Here is a 7,405-nt window from a genome sequence, read left to right as displayed (position 1 = left end):
TCTTAGCCCTTAATTAATCACCAAAAGGGATAAGGTAAAGCTTGCAAGAAAATTAACTTAAGTTTACTGTACACTATAACAATCACAACCAAAGAAGAAACCAGGGTTCGTTTTTACAAAAGGAGAATTCATATAGGCCTTAGGATACAAATATAAAACAAATTATTTCTTACCTAACCAGAATATACTCAGTGGAGGCTAAGTACTCACAAAGCTCGAGGAAACGTGGAGACTTCGAAGGTTTAATCCAGATATAATTCACACACTAGTGTAAATGGAGGAGTGAACCAAAAATGGGAAATGGTGCACAAACAGTGTGTTTTGTAATCAAAGTCACGTATTGAGTAGTGTTGAGGAAAAGTGCAACACAATGTGACAAAAGTGTAATGTGACAGTAAATGGGACAAAATGTGTACAAAAATGTGTGTACAAAAAATGAGACCAATGTGTACAGGGATGTGTGTATAAAATGAGACAAAAATGTGTACAGGAATGTGTGTACAAAATGAGACAAAATATGTCTCTTCACATTTTCCTCGACCTTATAAAGCAGACTTACTCCGCCTTTCTCAGGAAATTAACCACTAGGCTGTCTTAAAAATAATCTCTGTCCATACAGAAACAATAGAGGCACCTGCTACCAGTGAGGGCCTCATACACTCCACACAGAACCAACTGCGTGCCATCAAGAACATGACGAAAGTGCCATTTAGGCTTCTAATTGGCAAACATCCCTACTTTGCTCCTCCCACATTATGTCACACCCAGTATTTCAAGGACAAGAGGAATTTTCTGCGTAATGTGTGAGAAAAACATCTGGTGTGTTATCAGTTGAGAAGGCAAAGTTGACCACTGGGTAAATACATGTAGGGATTAGGGTTATCCTTTACAGGCAGCAAAACTGATTAGAGAAAAGATTTTTGTTTTTAACGGCTTGCTTCTTTCTCCTTTCATTATCATCTTATCTTCTATTTCACCCATTCGCTACTGGGGTAACTACGCCAGTGACAATATCACTGCAGTACAGTTTCTGTCTCTCTCCTTAGTCCTTACTTTCCTGTGCTTTAGTTAACATTCTGAGACTGACCATTACCTTTGGTTTGACAGGTCGTTGTGACTTCTACTACTCTCGCAGCATCTACCTGCCTTACATCATGGGAATGATGGGTCAGAAGAACAGTCCTTTGATTCCCGGTCTCAATAAAGTGTGAGTTACATTTTTTTTTTTATTATTATTTTTTTTTTTATGCGAGGAAGAAGGAACCAAAGGCCATGAGCCCACAATAACAGTTCACTCCAAGAGAAAAACAAAATACAATAGAGAGCTAAATTCAAGATCCGATCATTTTGAGATGCCTGGACACACTGCGTTTGAAAGACTGGAGATCATAGGCAGCAGGAAATACAGACAGAGGGAGACAGTTCCAGAGTTGACCTGTTGCATAAATGAAAGACTGGGAGTAACGGTTAACTCTTGCATTACAGAGTTGGACAGAAAAGGGATGAGAGTTTGCTGCCAGATGGGTGCTACGCGCCCGTCGTTGAGGTGGAGGAATGCAAGCAGACAGTTCAGAGGAGCAGTGACCATTAAAGTAGAGATAGAAAAGAGATAAAGATGCAACAGTGCGGCGAAGAGACAGAGGTTGAAGGGAGTCAGTAAGAGGAGGAGAGTTAATGAGACGAAAAGCCTTTGACTCCACCCTATTGAGAAGAGCTGTATGTGGGGAGCCTCCCCACACATGAGAGTTGTATTCCACACAGGGGCGGATAAAACCCCTGTATAGAGTCAACAATTGCACAGGGGTAAAGAAAGAGTGGAGTCGGCTTAGCACACCCAATCACTTGGAAGCAGATTTTACAAGAGATGTAATATGATCTTTCCAAGATAAGTCCCGAGTAAATGAAACCCCAAGCATGTTCAAGGATGATGCAGGATTAAGCTGAATATTATTAAACATTAATGGGTATACCTGTGGAAGATTTTGTCGCATTGATAGGTGTAAGAACTGAGTCTTAGATGCATTAAAAACAACCATATTATTTTTACCCCAGTCAGAGATACGAGCCAAGTCAGACATTAGGTGTGCCATAGCCTCATCCCTTGTTTGTTGAAGTAACTGTTGAGATGGGCATTGTGGGAACCGAATGGAATGGTGAAGGGTGGAGTCATCAGCGTATGAGTGGATAGGGTTAGATGTACAGCTTAGAAGGTCATTGCTGAATAAAAGGAAGAGAGTTGGTGATAGGACAGAGCCCTGAGGAACACCACTGTTGATAGATCTAGGAGAAGAATGATGGCCGTCTACAACAGCGGCTATAGAACGACCAGAAAGGAAGCTAGCGATGAAGGCACAGATAGAAGGATAGAAACCATAGGAGGGCAGTTTGGAAATTAAAGATTTATGCCAGACTCGATCGAAAGCCTTTGAGATGTCAAGCGCAATGGCAAAGCTTTTGCCAAAGTCCCGAAAGGAGGATGACCAGGAGTCTGAAAGGTAGGTGAGAAGATCGCCAGTGGAGCGTCCCTGACGGAACCCGTACTGACGATCAGAAAGAAAGTTGTGATAGGAAAGATGCCTTAAAATTTTTCTATTGAGAATTGACTCGAAAACTTTTGAAATACAGGACGTTAAAGCAATTGGACGATAGTTGGAGGGTTGGGAGTGGTCACCCTTCTTTGGGACTGGCTGAATGAGAGCAAACTTCCAGCAAGAAGGAAAGGTACAAATTGACAGACAAAGGCGAAAGAGTTTGCCTAGGCAGGGTGTAAGCACAGAAGCACAGTTCTTGAGAACAACAGGAGGGACCCCATCAGGCCTATATGCCTTGCTAGTACTGAGGCCAGTGATGGCAGAAAATACATCAGCTGAAGAAATTTTAATGTCAGCCATGAGGAAGTCAGAGGGGGGAAGCAATGGAGGAACAGCACCGGAATCGTTTAAGGTGGAATTGGAGGAGAAAGTCTGTGCGAAGAGATCTGCTTTATCAGTAGAAGAAATAGCTACAGAACCATCAGAGTAGAAAAGAGGAGGGAAGGATGATGAGGTAAAGTTGTTAGAAAGGTTTTTGGCAAGGTGCCAGAAGGAGCAGAAAGAATTTGAGTTGGAGAGTTGAAAGCATTTAGTACGAATGAAATCATTCTTAGCAGAGCGAAGAACAGACTTAGCACGATTCCGGGCAGAAACGTAAAGATGATGTGATTCAAGGGTGGGTCGGCTCCGGTACCTTTTGTAGGCCCTCTCCTTGTTGCGGACAGCATTAGAACAAGCGTGATTAAACCAAGGCTTTCTTGCGTTAGTCGAAGGATATGAGAAAGGAATGTATGCTTCCATGCCAGAAAGAATAACCTCCGTAATGCGCAAGGCACACTCAGATGGCTCACGACCATGGAAGCAATAATCATTCCAGGGAAAATCAAAGCGGTACTGCCTGAGGGCCTCCCAGTTCACGACTCCAAAATGCCACAGACGACGTTTCCCTGGAGGGTCCACAGGTCGTACCGGAGTGAAAGGACAGGTTAAGGTGATAAGGTTGTGATCGGAGGAGCCCAACGGAGAGAAAAGATTAACAGAGTAAGCAGAAGGTTTAGTTGTGAGGAAGAGGTCAAGTATGTTGGAGCTCTCTCCAAGGCGGTCAGGGATACAGGTAGGGTGCTGTACAAGCTGCTCTAGGTCATTAAGGATAGAAAAGATGTAGGCTTGTTCACCAGGTGGATCAGTGAAAGAAGAGGAGAGCCAAAGGTGGTGGTGAACGTTGAAATCTCCTAGAATGGAGATTTCAGAGAAAGGAGAAATGGATAGAATGTGTTCCATCGTAGAAGTAAGATAGTCGATGAATATTTGATAGTCAGTAGAATTAGGGGATAAGTAAACAGCACAGATATATTTAGTCAGAGAATGACAGGAAAGCCGAAGCCAGAGTGTGGAGAATTCAGAAGAATCGAGTTCAGGAACACGAGAGCAAGATAAGTCGTTGCGTATATATACACAACAGCCACCTTTGGCTTTGGAATGAGTATACAGAAAGTAGGAGGGTACAGGAAAGGGTCTGCTGTCAGTTGCCTCAGACAGCTGAGTCTCGGTTAGAAAAAGAAGGTGAGGTTTAGAGGAGGAGAGGTGGTGCTCAACAGAGCGAAAGTTAGAGGAAAGGCCACGAATGTTGCAGAAATGAAGAAGAAGGGAGTCAGACAGTGGTTCCAGGCACCTCGAGTCGTCACTGGGAGAGGGGCGGATGGTGGGGGCATTTATGGTCCCCTACCCCTGGGGACTCCGAGGCTTGGTGATGAGACGCCATAATTTTTTGAATTTTGGAAAAGGAAGTGTAGTGTGTACTGTGCATGTAGTTTGGTGTAGATAGTTAGAGAAATTTGTACTGGAGAGCATGCTGGCCTACTCTCTGTGTAACTGAGACACTGAAAAAGTTCAGCAAAGGGGGATTGTCAGGAACTAGTCCTGAGGGCTGATGAAACGGGAGCTCCAGCACTCCCTGTCATCAGTTTCCATCCACCTCGGGAGTACTGCCCTGCTCAACTGGTGCTACAGTCTACTCCCATACACCTGTAAAGCCAGTTAAATATGTCAGCCTAAAATTGCATCATTTTTAATTCTCGCCCCTATCTAGTGGCCAACCTTCCCAAGAAAATGTTACACTGTTTATATTCTAAGTTGGCCCAGATGTTCAAATTTTGCAGCTTTTATCATGCAGGTAGGTGATAGTGAAAGACACTCCTATGGTTCTATATACTTTCCATAGCACTAATCGTGGCTAGCATCATTTTCTAGTGTTAATCTCTCGTTACACCTCAGTATTCAGTCAGATTGCAGTTTTAGGCCAAGTTAGAGTAAGAAGGACGGTATGTTTATCTGATCATGGATGTTGACCTTATGCATTCGAGAGATACGTTATCAACATGCTGTAAGTGTGAGGTAGACTGATTAGTTAGTGTGAAGTAGACGCAGTGAATTAGTTAGTGGGAAGTAGACACGATAGATTAGCAAGTGTGAAGTAGACACGCTGGATTAGTTAGTATGATTATGTAAACACGATGGATTAGTCAGTGTGCAGTAAACGTGATGGACTAGTTAGCGTGAAGTAGACGTCATGGATTAGTTAGTGTGAAGTAGATACGAAGGACTAGTTATTGTGAGGTAGACACGAAGGATTAGTTAACGTGAAGTAGATGCAATGGATTAGTTACTAAGAAGTAGACGCAATGGATTAGTTAGTGTGAAATAGACACGATGGATTAGTTAGTGTCAAGTAGACACGGTGGATTAGTTAACCCATCGCGTCTGGCATAGTGTACATTTCCGTTGACCCTTCTCCTAGCCGGGCATTTAAGAGAAAATCACCTTTTTTAAACCTTAATATCTCAGCTAATAGATAAACAAAAATAAAAAACTAAGTATCATAATACTCACCAATCCTTCGACCTCAAGCTGATTGCCTTACATTGTTCGGGAAATGCGTGTAGTAAGAGAGAGATTGAGTGGGGAAATGGGGCAACTTTTGGTGTTTTTTTGTCCGTGTTCATATGCGTGGCTGAGGTGCGGTGGCACAACTAAGGCTTATAATAGCGCTTCACAATTACAACACTTCCTGAAGACTGCAGTCCACCGCAAACACGATTTCCATGTAGGTTTTTCAGAAGTTTGATGTGAGTGTGGTTACTATAGCAACGACCTTGAGGCAGGCTGGCTCAATCTACCTACAGACCCATGTGCCTTCTCGCCTCACCGCCACTCCACCATGCCTCCACCAGCACCTTACATTACACACGCACACACACACACACACACACACACACACACACACACACACATGGAGATGTATGTTTGGCTTGCATTATCGCTTGACTCAAGCACTGCTGTGCCACTAGAAGTCTGGGTATTACTACAACTACTACAAATACTACTACTACTACCACCACTACTAATACTACTACTGCTACTACAACTACTACTGCTACTACTACTACTACTACTGCTGCTGCTGCTACAACAACAACAACAACAACAACAACAACAACAACAACAACAACAATTACTACTACTACTACTACTACTACTACTATTGCTACTAGATAAAACCTAAAAAAAATATTGTGAACAAAATAGTTATTCACGTACTGTCCATAATCTACAATATTATCCACTATAACAGATTTTTATCCCTATGATTTGTACTTTTTCATAGCAAATATGTAGACACATGAAAACTTTCAATAAAAAATAAGACACTGACTTCATGAAACAAACCTTCTGCATCCATTATTCACATAAATATACACAGAGCAGCAAAAAGAAATTTTTCTCATTAAACAAAAACCTTTATTTGTACCAAACTATCACTAACTTATACATACGACCCAGACTTCTACAACTCTGTCTTTGAGTGAAACTCAAAGAAACAGGTGGGGCACAGAGCCACCTGATATTCAGCCACCACCACCTCATCATAACAGCGTTGCTGTTGTTGGCGCGATGAACTGGCGCAAACATAGCAACGCCGGAAGGCTTCTTTGCCTCCAGGTGTTGGAGGCAGCGCTTCCAGGTAATGCCTACTGAGGTAGTCCCTGCACTGCAGCCTGTCAAGCAGTTGTTGTGCACTGTGCCTCCATTTCCCAGCAGACACTACTTGGTCATATCTCTGCAGGAGGCCGTGGATGACATCTTTCCCAAACTGTCTGAGGGATGTGCTTGTCTGTGTGACGTGCTTGTAAAGAATGAAGGCATTCAGTACACAGATGTCAAGTACATGTAAGAATGCCTTCTTATACCACTTACAGCAGCGCCTCAGACAGTCGATCGTGCCAATCTGCATGTCAGATTTATCGACAGATTGCATGCTGATGTTATAGTCAACAACTGCATCAGGCTCGAAGACTGGGTGCCTCGTTCTTTTATCGACCTTGCTTGTGTTTATCAACTTACCTTCATGGACCATGGAGAGGACATTTACCTTTCACTTTTCGTGTCAGTGAATAGCAAGGAGCTTCCCTGATTTCAAGGTCCTGCACTCCCCTTCACGGTGCCCTTGGGAATGGATAGCTAATGTTTCCTCTTTGCACTGACAGTGAAACACAATCCAATTTTACGTTCTTGCAGGTATTTTGCAAGACTTGGCGTCATGTAGTAATTATCGGTAATTAAGATATGGTTTCCACCAAAGTACCTGTCCATGAGCTTCTTCACGACTGAGTCGGAGAAGCCATGGGGATTGTCCTTCAACAACTCTGCATCACTTGCTGTATAGACAATAAAATCTATCACGAAGCAGTCTTGCAATCACGCAAAACAAAAAACCTTATTCCATCCTCCTTGATGGTATGTACTGTATGAAGGTAAGCCGTCCCCTGAACAGAAGAAGCAACTCGTCGATAACTACTTTCTGGAATGGTCTGAAA

Source organism: Coenobita brevimanus, chromosome 8, assembly GCF_032717465.1.
Source record: "Coenobita brevimanus isolate Jiangsu-jjx chromosome 8, ASM3271746v2, whole genome shotgun sequence".
Classification (NCBI taxonomy): domain Eukaryota; kingdom Metazoa; phylum Arthropoda; class Malacostraca; order Decapoda; family Coenobitidae; genus Coenobita; species Coenobita brevimanus.
This window is presented reverse-complemented; position numbering follows the sequence as displayed.